Genomic DNA, 15,758 nt, shown 5'->3' with positions numbered 1-15,758 from the left:
CTATATACAATGTGTAATGGTCAAATCAGTGTATTTAGCATTTCCACCATCTAAAACATTCATTGTTCCTTTATGGCAAGAATATTTTAAATCCTCTCTTCAAGCTATTTTGAAATATATCAATAGATCATTTTTGAGTAGTGATTGTAAAGGCAACCATAAAATTTGTTCCTCACTCAGATTTTTCATTTTATTCTCTGGCATAGTCTTGGGGTCTCTAGGTAGGTTCCCTACCCAGGTTCTGAATGACTAAAAAATGAAACAAAGGAGAGTGAGGTAGAGAACTCAAAATATCACCTTTAGTATTGATAAAGTATAGGTCAAAAGGCGTAGCTTTATTGCTGTGAATCAGGTGAACTTGTTAAAACCAAATTCTGGAATCAGACACTATAACTTACGGATTCATAGAAGAACTGAAACAAGACAGGCCTCCTTCCCTGTGGGGCTCAGAGAACAACGTGTCTCCCTATAGGTAGCCCTATGCTCAAAATGGACAAAAAATGGAGCTGAGCCAAGCCTGCCAGTTGTTCCAACTCTCCTGGGACAGAGTGATTAAAAGAATGTAGAGCTTCCAGGGATGTGTTGGAAACATTCTCTCCTCATGGAATCCATAGAATTTTGGAAAATATATCATTCCCTTTTAATATAAACTATGTAAAATTTGACCTAAGTCTCATTAACAATTCTTCGTCTCCCTCTATACTTCACACTATCATCACCTTCTTCTGCTCTTTTACCACTTCCCTGTTGATATGGTTTGGCTGTGTGTGTCCCCATTCAAATCTCAACTTGAATGGTATCTCCCACAATCCCCACATGCTGTGGGAGGGACCCAAGGGGAGGTCATTGAATCATGGGGGCCGGTCTTTCCTGTGCTATTCTCGTGATAGTGAATAAGTCTTACAAGAGCTGATGGGTTTATCCGGGGTTTCTACTTTTGCCCTCTCCTCATTCTCTCTTGTGGACACCATGTAAGAAGTGCATTTCACCTTCTGCCATGATTCTGAGGCCTCCCCAGACACGTGCAACAGCAAGTCCAATTAAACCTCTTTCTTGCCAGTCTCTGGTATGTCTTTATCAGCAGTGTAATATGAATTAATACACCCATGTTCCCTAGCCATTAACCACTACAGCAAATAGGGGTCTGCCTTTTTCTGGCTCAGGTGTATAAGATGCTGGAGGGTATTTAATGGAGAGACTTGACTAGCCGAATTGATGGAGGCTGGCTCCCCATTCTTTAACAAAAACAGTCACAGATTTGAATGGATAAGTTCATGATACAAATACATATTCATGGTAAGAAATATATTTTGTTGAGGGACAAAAGAGGTACATCCAGCAGGAGCCATAATACATGAGTAAGTCCTGATAGTGGCACTAACATTCTATAATTCTAGCATTTTCTACACATGTAGAAAAAATCTTGACTTTGTCCTAGACGTTGTCTCCCATGAAATGAATTATACCATGTGGCCAATAAATATTGGAGATTCTCCTAGACTAGAACAGCTATACCATCAACAAACCAACTTTGGCAAAAAGACATATTTTTACATGGTTAAAAATAATTCTCATTTTGTATGTGTAAATAAAAGGAATATGATAAATTGGTTGTATGTATAAATAAAGGGAATATAATAAATTCACTGTAAATATCTCCATTGGGTCCATAAACATGCTACTTCAGAGGTAAAATTGTTATTTATTTATTTATTTATTTATTTATTTTAAGAGAGAATCTTTCTATGTTGCCTAGCCTGGTCTTGAACTACTGGCTTCAAGCAATCCTCCCACCTCCGCCTCCCAAGAAGTTAGGATTACATGCACAAGACTCCATGCCAGGCTAAACATCTTATTTTTGACAAGTGTCATTACTAAGAAAGCTTCTGTTAGAAAAGCTTTACACTTTCAGAAGCTGGTTCATAGTATTGGTGATTTACTAATGTGAGTAAAATGTCTAATTTAAAGATAAAGATACAGAGAGATAAAAAACAAAACAGTAGATCAACTTTTCACAACTCTGTTCTTCCGTCATTAGACAATAAACATCTGTTGATTACCCCTCTGTGCCAAGGGACCTTTGATAAATATGACCTTATATACCATGGTTTCATGGTAATTTGCCACATGAATTTTCTTTATCTGGGAAAGTAGATGGACTTGATAAAATGTCAATTAAGGGGGCTTCGTACATAGGCTATTTCACTCACAATTGATAACTTAATATAACCATGAAAGGAATAAATGTAACGTGGTGTTCAAAATCTTAATAACTTGTTCTAGGTTCTGAGAACATTTGCATACTTGCTATTTTGTAATATTTTTGAGACAATAGAAAGCCCACAGGTCTGTACCCCCATTGAGAAAGAGAATGCCATTGGTACCTGATATCACTTCAATTCACTCAAGCAAAAAGGAAGAAAAAAAAAAAGGAAAGAGGATGACCTTGCTCTCTGGAAAGCAGTGACTAGGTTGTGTCCACAGACGATATTCCAATCTAAAATGAGAGGGTGGAGTATAGTGAGGGTATCTTCCGTGTTTGAACTTGTGAAGTAATTCAAATAAAGATAAATTACTAGGAGAAAACTGAGAAACTCAAACAGACATTACCTGATTAATATTTATTATTATCTTGAGTAGAAAGCTCAAGTGCTTTCTTTGAAAAAAAATCATTGACTTATATCTGTTTCTTGGAATTTTAAATCTTTCACCTTCTGCCTTATAAATAAAAGAGTCAGTTATTTAATGTAGAGCTTGGCAAAGAGAAGTCAGTCTCCCATCAAACACTCCTTTCCTGTCTTGAACATTTGACTCTAACCCACTTAGTTTACATATATCCTGCTTTTTTAAAAAACTTTTCTATAATTTTATTAGCGATCTTTTTGGGAACAATGGAAATTTATGCCAACAGGTTATGCTTTTTTGCAAAATACATAAAATATTTACAATTGTAGAGTTATTTGATTAAAGCTTCAAGTTTATTATCAGAGAAGATTTTTTTTTTAATGTGCTTGGCTGTGAGGAGAGATTTGACTTTTCTAATTGATTAGACTTTAAAAATATGACAGCGATTAAAGCATTTTACCTGTTTTTAACTTAGATATTATGAAATCCTCACAACTGCTCTATAAAATGTGCAAAAATGGTTCTTTTAATTTACTAACTTATTATTGATAAAGATGATTCTAGATGGTTATCTCTAGGCTTTATGACTAGAACTATAATTCCTGGAAGCATATAACGTTATAATGAAATTACACTATAAAACCAGTTGGACAGCCCAAAAGGTTGCCCTATATATTTATTATTTTGGAGCTTACTAGTGTTGTCTTTCATAGAATCATTAATATAAATATTCGTAGCCCAAAATGATATTCACTAAAAGATTGTGTTTATTTTTTAATGTTTTGTTCCATTGTTCTTTCTAATAATGAGCCAGAAGCTTGGGTATTCTTAAGCAGACCTTTAATAATGTTTAGGATCACATATTGAAAGGTATTTCTAAAGCATCTTACCTTTAATAAAGAGCTTCTACATTTGCTGACTTGTAAACTTTGGATTTTTCAACCTTCTCTAAATTAGATTGTTTTGCCTAATGGCTACCTTACACTCCAGTAAACAAATATGATGTAATTTTAGTGTGCATAAGTCTGTCTCCATTACATTTACACAAGAAATTTACATTAAGTTACTGTGTTAAAAGATGTTTGCAATGGAGTCAAGCTAGAAAACATTAATGATATTCTCACTTAGTCTGAATTTCCAGTAACTCAGACTAGGTTGGAAGTTGCCTAACAGAGTGGGGAGAATATTGTTGGAGGGATTTTTCAGAATAATTTGTAAAGGTAAATGTATTAAATTATGTGATATTATCTATTTTTAAAAATAAGCTTTCTTTGAAAAATGAGATTTTTTTTCCTTGTTGTCTACCTGCTATTCTTCACATTTTTGTTCCCAAGAATAATCATGATACTTAAACCATCTATTAAATATTATGTACAGGGGACATCACCTTGTATAAGTTTTATAGAATCCTCACATCTGTCCTTCATATGAGAACAGTTAATGTCCTGTATTTTATAGCTAAGGGTATAGACGTGCAGAGAGATGGTAACGTAGCTAAGTTCACAGCTAATAAGTATCATCCACTGTTCAAACATAGTGTGATATGTGACTCTACCACTTGCCCCTATAACCATTGATTCCTTTATTGCATGCATGTATATGCATATGTGCACCAAATTTAAAAGATACCATGACAACAAATATGCCATGTTTTTTTCTCCCAAATGCTAAGGCAAAATAAAATTCCTAGTTAATATAGCATAGTGGTTAAAAGGATAGGCTCTGAATTGACAAGGTTGGAATCCAGTTTCTTCCATCTTTTACTTTATATAGCTGACCAAGTCACTTAACCTTGTTGAGCCTCCACTTCCCTAGATATAAGCTAATAATAATAATATGTCACTCATGAAGCTACTGGAAAGTAACAGCAAGTACAGGAAAGAAACATCATCTATTGAATGTCTGTATGCCAGGTACTAGAGTAAGTACTTAGCTTCATGGAGTCCTCTTGGCAAATCTGTAAGTATCAATATCCTATTTTACCAATTAAGGAACTAAAATTCAGAGAGATAAGTGATTTACTCAAGTGTATAAGGTAGTAAGTGGTCAACTGAGAAGCCCATTTGGTCACAAAGCCTATGCACCTTCCCACTATACTAATTTGTTTTTTAGGTGAAGAGAAATGAATATTGACAGGAAAGATAGAGTGGCAAAGATCAATTTCACCAAATTCCGAATTTTGCTGAGGATCAATTCTCTTTACATTTCTATTTTTGAGTATGTGTGGGTGCAATATGTGTTCCATAAATATCCATTGTGCACAAAGTAAGTTTATTTTATTCTGCCTCAGCTAGCAACGGACCACTTGTACATTTTCTCTTTGCAAGCGAAAAACAGATTTGAAGGGGGAATGGACTTTTGTTTCATGTATTTACCCATTAATTCATCAGGCATTTGTTGAGATACTTTTATGTTCCAGGTATTGTGCTAGATGCTAGGAACACAGAACTTTAGAAAAGAAAAGAAAGAAAAAAATAAAAAAGAACCCAAACAATAAACGCAAAATAAAACAAAATCATAAATAGCACCTGCCCTCAAAGATCTACTTGCATTAACACACATGTGGAAGGAGTTGTTAAAGGGAAGCCATTTATACACAAGATACTTCTGTTTTTCTTTCTGGCTCCCAAAATAGAATCCTACCCCTGGGAATTGACACCATAAGATGAAGGAAACCAGTAAAAACAGTTACTCCAACATATCTCAATTCTGCTTTTAAAGTTAATCTCCCAATATTTATGGCCTGTAAGATGGGGAATTTAAAACCATAGGGAGTCTTAACATTCTGATGTGTCTTCTCAAAACTAAATGGAAAGTTCCTTTTTAACAGTGCCTTCATATAAAGAAACAGACTGAGGGTATCTTCAGACATTTAAGAAGGTTGAACACTTCATTATTTAAGTTGTTTTAACTTTTTTTCCTCTCAGGCCAATTTTTCCAGACACAGCAGAAAAAAAAGAAAAGGAGCTATTTCAAAAGTCATAGCAAATTGGGGACTCTCTCAGAGCCACAGATTATAGAACCAAAATAATTGCAAAGTGGTTCTTAAGCTGAGGCTACATTTTCATCAGGTATTCCTCGTGAACGAGGTTTTTCTTTTCCTTTTGTAGTGTTAATAGCTAGTTGCATGCCTTTGCAGCATGAAGTATGTTTTGTTCAGATTTTTTTCAATTAAATGGCATTATTACTAAGAATATGGGCAAGAAACAAATTTCAAAACTATGTATCCCATTCCATCTTATTAATTACATATTTCTGTGAAATAGCCTGAATCTCATCCACAAAGCTGACTGGTTAAAGGAGAATTACAAGTGAATAACAAATTCATGAAGAAGGAAAGATGATGCAAAATATATTGAAGTAATGGCAAAAACTGCGTTCATTTTTCCATGAGCCTAATAAATGAGGGCAAATCTGACTCTAGAAAAACTTATTTTCTAACTTATAAAGGAAAGGAAAAATGTCCTACTTAAATAGATGACTAAATTACACATTTTCCTGCCTGCATCTCTTAGCTTCTAAGTCATTTCTTTCAATATCAAAAATGCCAAGGTCATCTTTTGAGTCTGCCTGTATGTGTATATGTGTATGGTCATTTGATAGTTACACATTTTGAAAGCTCAATGTTTTTCAAGTTGCTATTATTCCAAACAGAGCTGTAAGTAAAATAATCCTGGTTACAAAGTTAAATGCCACAGTACAGAGGATTTCAGTACTCACTAGTACTACTGTTCATTTTTGAAGGAAAACGTAGGCAACCTCGTATGTTGAAATTTTTCTCTGGAAAAAAATATTTTTACCTTATAATGCCAAAAAATAATAAGATTTAAATGCACAATTTATTTTTTATTTCCGAATTTTCTTTACTTGGGTTATTTTCCGTAATTTTTTCCCTTTGGCTGCTAATTCATCTTCCTTATATTATAGTGCCACCTATTGGTATATCAGAAATAGTGCAGGTTTTAAAATGGACAAAAATATAGCAATGTGCCTAAATAAAGCTCACTTCACCTCAGTAATCAAGTTCTGATAGAGAAGTGGGATCTATGCTTTTGCCCTTATAATTATTTGCTCCTATGGAAAAAGCAATGTTTAACCATTTTCACTATTCTTTCCTCCACAGTATTTGATCTAGGTGCTCTTGTTAGCAGTTATTTAGTAAATTCATTTCCCTAGATCTGGCGAGCCACAGTAAAAAGAAAAATGGATGATTTGGGCTCCTATATTAGAGTTTGATGTTTTAGGAAATCAGGTAAGACTTCTTTCTTCTTTGTGCATGAAAAGAAAGCTTCTACAAGGCAACCATGTCCTTCTCAAGGACATAGCAAATCAGCACATATTTTTAAAGGACTACATTTGGTAAGTTTTACGTACAGCCTGTGGTGAAGCCACAGAAGTGGATGGAGGGGCTACCAGGTGGTTATTACAGAGATTTTATTCAAGAATTCTCTATAACCCTCATCTCTGTAAGGAAAACTCTTTTACCTTGTACCCGAGCGCAGGGTTAGGTCCCAGCCCTGGCATCTGGGTAATTTTAATGTGGATCTCTGGAGGGTTTCCCCCTTTCACTAGGATTGTAAGAAATGGGCTTTAACAGGAATAACTTCAAACAACTATACCCTTACCATGGATGATGATAAGGGGCTCACTGCTTGCTCTTGCTGATTTCAAAGCAGTGAGTAAAGCCTACATTGCCTGTTCTAAATGAGTGAGAAAAAGAAATAGAGAGTAAAAACAAATTGTATCAAGATTCTTCATATCTGTGCCAAACATTATGTCCAAATGGAAAATAAACTGGGCAAGAGGATGAATATAGGAGAAATTCCTGAATATCAGAACTCCAGGAATATTCCACTCATTTACAAGCTTGTCCTATTCCAATATCATTAATTCCATTACCGATGATGGGTTAATAATATCGTAAAATAATAACAATCTGTTAATTACTTTAAAAAGGTAGCAATGCTACATGTGTGAGCAAATAGGTCTCCTATTCTCTAGCATTGAACCACATAATCATACTTAGAAAAGAAATGTTGGATAATAATCAAAAGATTTATAATGATGTAATCGGTATGGCTATTATTAAAAAGTAAAAAAAAATAAAATAACAGATGGTGGTAACGTTGAGGAGAAAAGGGAATGCTTATACGCTGATGGTGGGAATCTAAATTAGTTCAGCCACTATGGAAAGCAGTTTGGAGATTTCTCAAAGATCTTAAATCAGGGTTGCCATTTGACTCAGCAATCCCATTACTGGGTTTATACCCAAAGGAATATAAATTGTTTTACCATAAGACTCATGAACATATATGTTCATTGCAGCACTATTCATAATAGCAAAGACAAGTAATCAACCTAGATGCCCATCAGTGGTGGACTGGCTAAAGACAATGTGGTACATATATACTATGGAATACTACACAGCTATAAAAAATAATAAGATTATGTCCTTTGCAGCAATATGGATGTGGCTGGAAGCCATTATTCTAAGTGAGTTAAGGCAGTAACAGAAAACCAAATACCACATATTCTCACTTATAAGTGGAAGCTATTGAGTACACAGGGACACAAACAAAGGAACAATAGGCACCAGGGACTACTTAAGGGTAGAGGGTAGGAGGAGAATGAGGGTTGAAGAAATATCTATCGGGTACTATGAACATTACCTGAGTAATTAAATAATCTGTACATCAAACTCCTGCAACATGCAATTTACTCATGTAACAAACCTGCACATGTTCCCCCTGAAGCTAAAATAAAAGTTTGGATGAAAAAATAAACATAAAAATTTTAAAAAGCCATTCCAAAAAATGAGCATACACACACACACACACACACACACACACACACACATACACACAAACACAGACACCACTTACATTTAAAACTTGTATATATTTTCCATTCTACTTAATAAACTATATGCCTTTGTTTAATATAAACTTGAGAAAGACAAACAAGAAACTATGGTGCTTATAACAACATCTAAAGCTCAGTGAGCTTCTTAATCTGGAGCCTATTTTATATATACCATGTTATAATATACATAATTCCATACAGTCATTTAAAATGGAAACTAAACTAAGGAAATTGATGATCAAAGAGACTAAACAACTTTTTCATTCGCCTCAGGCCTTTGGAATCGAAGGCTTGTGCTCTTTACTGCTATGCTCTGTTATGTATTTATAATTTACAAGCACTTTGGGGTTATTACAGGTAAATAGCATTAGTTTTTGGAACTACTAAGAATAGTAATTTTATTGATTTTTTATTATTCTAAAATTTCAAAAAAGAGTCACTCTTTCAAGCTTTCTCTGCACTAGAGGTTTCCACTTTTATAGCAGTTGTCTTGAGAATCTTTTATTTATGATTTAAAAAATAATTTCTCACTCTGATGAAATGATTTGAAAAGATATTCCAATGGCTTTATAAATTTCTAACTAACATTTAACAATTCTATTTAATACACAGAATTGTTTATTTTCAGAGTTAAGGTAATGGTCTTTGGTTTCAACCGCCTCAGAATGATAACAGAGTACCTTTTTGACTGGTCCTTTGTGATAATATAAATCAAATTCTTGAAGACAATTACTAGCTTTTCCTATTTCTGGAAAAATACACTAAAAATGCCTGTTTACATTCACGAAATATCAGGAAAGACAATAATTCTGCATAGTAGATAGTGCTAATCTTCACTTAGCAATGAGAATCATCACAATAGTGAAAAGTGTGAAAGGAAATGACATTGTGACAGTTAAGCATTCCAGTATTTTGAATTCCTAAGGATTCATAAGATGCAACTGTCTCTTTCATGGTCCAAATAAAAGGTTTTTGCTGAAGAAGAAAGATGAAGCTATTAAAGTGGTCTTATTTCTCCAGGAAAATATCTTATGAGTGTGTCTACATGGTGCCAAGCATGATCGAGATGGTGATTTTAATAAGGCTAAATAAATCATGCAGTTTTGTAAAAATAAAATGGGCTGGAGTGATAATTTCGTTGAATAGAGCTGTTCAGCTGCTTTCAGCTTTCAGCTTGTGTATACAGTTACAACCTGAGTTATTTGACTTCTTGTGTGTCGCCACTATAATCCATGTTTTCAAAAACACCAATTACAATGTAAAATTATGAAATCGATGTTAAATAATCATCATGAGGACACTTTCTTTTTATATAGGTTGTAGAAATTAAAAAGCGAAATTGAAAAATTTAAAAAGCACCTTGGAGAAAAATAAAGCTATGTTTCAAAGATACGCTTCAAACCAACTGACATTTATTTATCTTTTAAACTTATTTTTACAATAAAAATACTTAAAGCTGAAATAAGATATCCTCTCCATTCTAAAACAACATTATGCATTAAAGGAGGGGAGAGGTTACATTTCTATTTTTGTGATAAATTGAAATTATTTATATTTTCTTCAACTTAAAACCTACCAAAAATATAACTCCCAAAGTTACTTGAATATATGCATTTTCTTAAATAAAAAAAGACTAAAAATTGTAATTTATATTCTATAGACCACTACACTACACATATCTGATTCTTTGTTTATAGGAAGGACCATATTGATAAAGAATATGAATTAAGGCCAGGCACGTGGCTCGCGCCTGTAATCCCAGCACTTTGAGAGGCCGAGGCAGGCAGATCACCTGAGGTCAGGCTTTCAAGACCAGCCTGGCTAACGTGGCAAAACACTGTCTCTATTAAAAATACCAAAATTAGCCAGTCATGGTGGCGGGCACCTGTAATCCCAGCAATCTAAGAGGCTGAGGCAGGAGAATCATTTGAATCTGGTAGGCGGAGGTTGCAGTGAGCTGAGTTCGCAACACTGCACACCGGTCTGGGTGGCAGAGTGAGACTGCCTCTTAAAATAAATAAATAAATAAATAAGAAGAATATGAATTAAACATCACAAAGCAGTAGCTGAGTTTTGAAGCACTGTAAAAGGAAAAAGAGTAACCACAAAAAAAAAAAAAAAAAAAAAAAAAAAAAAAAACCCAAGCATAATATAATAAAAAAGTTTGGACCAAAATATCCGGACCTGTCAGCAACATGGACTTTAATTCAATTGAATACAATCTACTTTTATCCATAATGTGAAAAGAGCAATCACACTATCTAGGAGAGGAGGACAAATACCCTATGCTGTAGGAAGCCCCTGATATTCAGTATTAGGGAGATCTATAGCCATATTTTTAAAAAATACATAAATGCAATGCTACATAAGTACACTGAGCAGATAATCACAATGCTTTTTTTTTTCAGCAAAATCATGTGCTATATTTATACTTTTCCACATATTGAGAGTTTGCATAGATGTGAAAGCTGTGTTTGTTCATTTTTTTAAATCAACCAAACATTGATTATAGAGCACGTTATACTGTGATTTATGCTGATCTTTAAGGTAAGAATATTTTCTAAATCCATCTTTGCACTATCAGCAAACATTTCCTGACAACTAACTGTAATGCAGAACTAGGCACTGTCAGGAGAACACCAGCATTGACAATGGTGTATTTTTCAAATGTAATAACAATTGAGTCCTTCCACTCAAGAGCCCAGGATCTACAATCAACTACCCACCCTCCCTTCACCTTTTCCCCCCTTTTTCTTTACATAAAAATTTGTTGAGAGTCCACTTAGTACAGAACACTGTACTGGGTACTGTTAGGGACTATTCATTTAACTAAAGTGTAGATAAATGAGACATGTGAACCAACTTCCATAAGAAACTATTTATGAAGTTTATAAAGTTCAACTAGGACTAAGATAGCTTCAAAGCATCATATCTGATTAAATGCCCTGGTCGGGCGCGGTGGCTCAAGCCTGTAATCCCAGCACTTTGGGAGGCCGAGGCGGGTGGATCACAAGGTCAAGAAATCGAGACCATCCTGGTCAACATGGTGAAACCCCGACTCTACTAAAAATACAAAAAATTAGCTGGGCATGGTGGTGTGTGCCTGTAATCCCAGCTACTCAGGAGGCTGGGGCAGAAGAATTGCCTGAACCCAGGAGGCGGAGGTTGCGGTGAGCCGAGATTGCACCATTGCACTCCAGCCTGGGTAACGAGAGCGAAACTCCGTCTCAAAAAAATAAAAATAAAAAATAAATGCCCTGGCAATATCATTTCTCAGGATTGTGATACAACTATATGAGACTCTTTCCAGAGCATCTGTTCTAGTCTACTCAGATTTCTGTACTTTCTCTTATACTGTAGAAAATTAATGAAGTTGACTGGATTCAACATTTGGTCCCCTACTTAGCTAACTAATTGGGTACGAAAAGCTCGTTTCTCTTAATATGATGGCAAAAGTATTGGTTACTTCTGGCTTAATGGAGAGTAGGAAAAAAGGAGAGCATTTTTTCCCCCTTATTTCTTCAGCCTGTGCCAAATTTTAATCAAGGATATGGAATGGTTCTTGGTATATCATAAATAGTCTGTGTTCTGAACGTCTACATTTCGAGTCTCAAGAGCTTGTTGTTTTCTCTACCACAATTTGCTAAGTTTATGAAACAGTTTCATAAGTACCGCAATTTCATAAGTTTATGAAATAGTTTTCTATATGAATTGAGAATTTGCTCCATTGAGTTCTGGAGCACCAGAAGAGGTAAAGGTTATTCGGTTCTGACAACCCAAATTCAATGGAAGTAACCTGAGTTGCAGTTTCATTTAGGATTTTCAAAGAACAATCTGAGTAGTTTATTAATGATAAGCATACCATCCATTTTGAATAGAGAAAAAGAAAAGAAAAACATAGTATCTGTCTGTCTGTGACACATGGTGACAAAATAACAGAACATTAGGCATTCATTGAGTGCCTAGTGTGGGCCAGGTGCCTTGCTGTCCTTACTTAGTATAAAAATTAAAACTCACAAGAGTCAATCTATATTAGTTTGTTGAGCTACCATTAGAAGGTACTACAGACTCAGTGGTTTCAACAACAGAAGTTTATTTTCTTAATTTTGGAGGCTAGATGTCGGAGATCAAGGTGTCAGCAGAGTTGGTTTCTTCTGCAGCCTTTCTCTTCGGTTTGCAAATGGCCATGCCCTCTCTCTTCACTTGTTCTTCCCTGTATACTTGCCTGTGTCCAAATTTCCTCTTTTTATGAGGACACCAGTCATGTTGGATTAGAGTCACAGTAATTACCTCATTTTAACTTAATTACTTCTTTGGAGACCTTGTGTCCAAAAACAGTCACATTCTCAAGTACTGGGGGATAGGACCTCAACATACAAATTTGGGGAGGAGGGGACACAATTCGTTCCATAACAGTCAAGTAACCTAGTGAAGATCGTACAGCTAACACATGAGAACGCTTACATTTGAGCTCAGGACCACCTGACTCTGCAGCCTTTGTTATCTTTCTGTTCAGTGATTCAGTTATTTAGGAATTAAACATAGTCTGCATTGCTAATAATTTACAGTAGCCAACAGCTTCCAGTTTTCAAACTAAACCACAATACTTGTTCTTTAATATATGTGAATTCACTTTTACTGCGGTAGTAAAAGTGAATTCACATATATTAAAGAACAAGTATTGTGAGATATTCTATCTCACAAATATGTTTTACCAAAATAATGTGGAGTCAAAATGCTGAAGCACCCCTTTGGTTGTGGGCTGGGAGTCGGTGTATTCTGCCTGAAGTCAAGAGCTGTCGTTTGCCCTTTATTCAAGTTTAATGCAAGTTTCAGAAGGCAGCAACTGAATCATGTCCACCTCCTCATTTCTTTCCTTCCATGTTTAAAACATTAAGAACAACAGAAACACACATGATATACTGTGGTTTTTTTTTTTTTTTTTTTAGAATTGGGAATATAGCACAAATATACTTGTATATTATTATAATAAAGCAAGATATTTGTATTCATAATGTCGACAAAAAATGTCAAACTCTGTAAAACACTTGAAGAGATTTATTCTGAGCCAAATATGGCAGACCTTTGCTCGTGACACAGCCCTCAGGTGGTCTGGAAAGGTGGGACAATTTAAAGTGGGTTGGTGGGGGGCTTCCAGGCTATAGGTAAATTTATACATTTTCTGTTTGACAGTGTTTTGAGTTTGTCTAAAGACCTGGGATTAATAGAAAGAAAATGTTCAGGTTAAGATAAAAGATTGTGTAGACCAAGGTTCTTTTGAAGTCTCATAGTGTATTCAGACCTTTAAAAAGGTACTAGACTCTCAATTAATCTCTTCAGGATTAGGAGGCCCTGGAAGAAAAAGATCTAGCTATGTTAATAGTGATTTTCCCCCTCAAAGGACGACTTTGCAGGGCCACTTCAAAATATGAAAAAGAAACATGTTTTGGGGTAAAATATTTTGATTTGCTTCTTTGTCACATAATGTTATGCCAGAGTCAGATCGGAAAGTAGGTCACAGTATATAGGGTTAAATAAAATTTGTCTGATGAAAATTTATGGTTTGTAGGGCTTGACTTTCCAGACCTCTTAGATAGGAGTTTGAGCAAGATAAAACAATCAGAGCTTAGTCCTCGATAACATTAAATAGCAAAGGGTAACTAAATACTGCCAGACTACACAAAGCAACATATTTTGTATATTTCAATAAATATAAATATGATTTGTAAAACATTCCCCTATTATGGTTTCTCTTTTTAGTTTCATTTTAAAACATCTTTGTTGTTTTTCTTAAGCCTTCGTAATATCCATGATTTAATAATAGCATCTATGAAATAAATATTAAAGATCAGCAATATCATACCTAATTGCATCCCATTTTTTTACTTACTATCATTATTATTGGGAGAATCATAATTCATTATCCCTGCTTGATGCAACTGAATAGAACCTTACAAGAATGTTTGTTGCACACATATTCTTTGAGTTTTTTTAAAGGGCAGAAAGGTTAAACAGCAAAGAGAAGGATCAAGTAGGCAAAGTAAAAGTTCATATTTTATGGAATTACTTGATTGACTTATTTACCTTGAGGTGTGCTAGACACACTGGTGGTTAACTTAGCACCTTCAGATAGATCTAAATGCTCTGGGAAATGTTTATTTGACCTCCCCTTGGAGATGTTTTGATATCAGGTCTTTATTGTGTGATAATTTGGTAATTCTAAAAGATCTTAAGAAATGACCAAGAGCAGAAATAAATATTAACTATTATATATTCCAGTGGTGGATTAAGCTGATGGAAAGGAGTGGAAGTTTCAGGGGGTGGTTATAATGCTTTAAAGGTTTTACCTGTTGTTTTATAACTGTTGAATTTCATAATCTTCCTGCCTTACCCTAGGTGTGTATCATCTGTAGCCTTTCCTTTTTGGCACATTAGATTTATCCTATCTTTTTCTAGTCTGTAGGCAAGCTGAATAAAAAGGCCAGGTGTTTCACAGTGGATAGCCAAATAAAATTTTAATGACAATAGACTGAGGAATAATAGCCATAAAAGCTTTACACATAGAATACTGTAATATGTTAAATAGCATACAATTTCCTTAATTTGCTCCATCAGTCAAAACTGAAAAGTGTCCTGAAGAATACCTAATAAGGTATATTATCATCTAAGGGCCTTATTTGTTGACTATGTTACTTCTTTTCTTTCAGGTTCTGTTGGAAAATAGATTTCTCCAGTCTTCTTATGTAGTGCTTAAACAGCTTTACCGAAAAATAAAAATAGGTCAGTACCCTGGGTAGAAAAATTGACGAGACCTCCATTTCAACCCTTATACCCCAATTTTAATAATCAAGGTTTCAATTGATATAAAAAAGTCATATTACCCAGTCCCCTGACACTTTTCGTCCCCCATACCTAATCCCTTCATCAAAGTGACAGATTTTAGTTTCAAAATCACAGTTCTATTTGTATAGTCCATCTTTTTCTAACATCACAAATCCCAGCTACTCCTTTAAAGTCCACATTGAGAGTGAGCCCTCAACAGGTCTGATTTATTCCACCCACCTCCTACTCTCTCATACTGAAATCAATATTACCTGTGTGTACCTGGTGGTGAGAGATTGCTACATGGATAAAACATCTAGTTTTCTCATGCATATTCTTTTGAAAAATCTAAGGGGCATAGCCTTATAGTTAGAAGTTATAAAATGCAAATGAAATAAAGTCTCCAATTTTTCAAAGATTTATTTCCTGCAGCAGCACAGTATCAAGAG

This window comes from Cebus imitator, unplaced genomic scaffold (genome assembly GCF_001604975.1).
Source record: "Cebus imitator isolate Cc_AM_T3 unplaced genomic scaffold, Cebus_imitator-1.0 Scaffold154, whole genome shotgun sequence".
NCBI lineage: Eukaryota > Metazoa > Chordata > Mammalia > Primates > Cebidae > Cebus > Cebus imitator.
Note: the sequence above shows the minus strand (reverse complement) of the source record.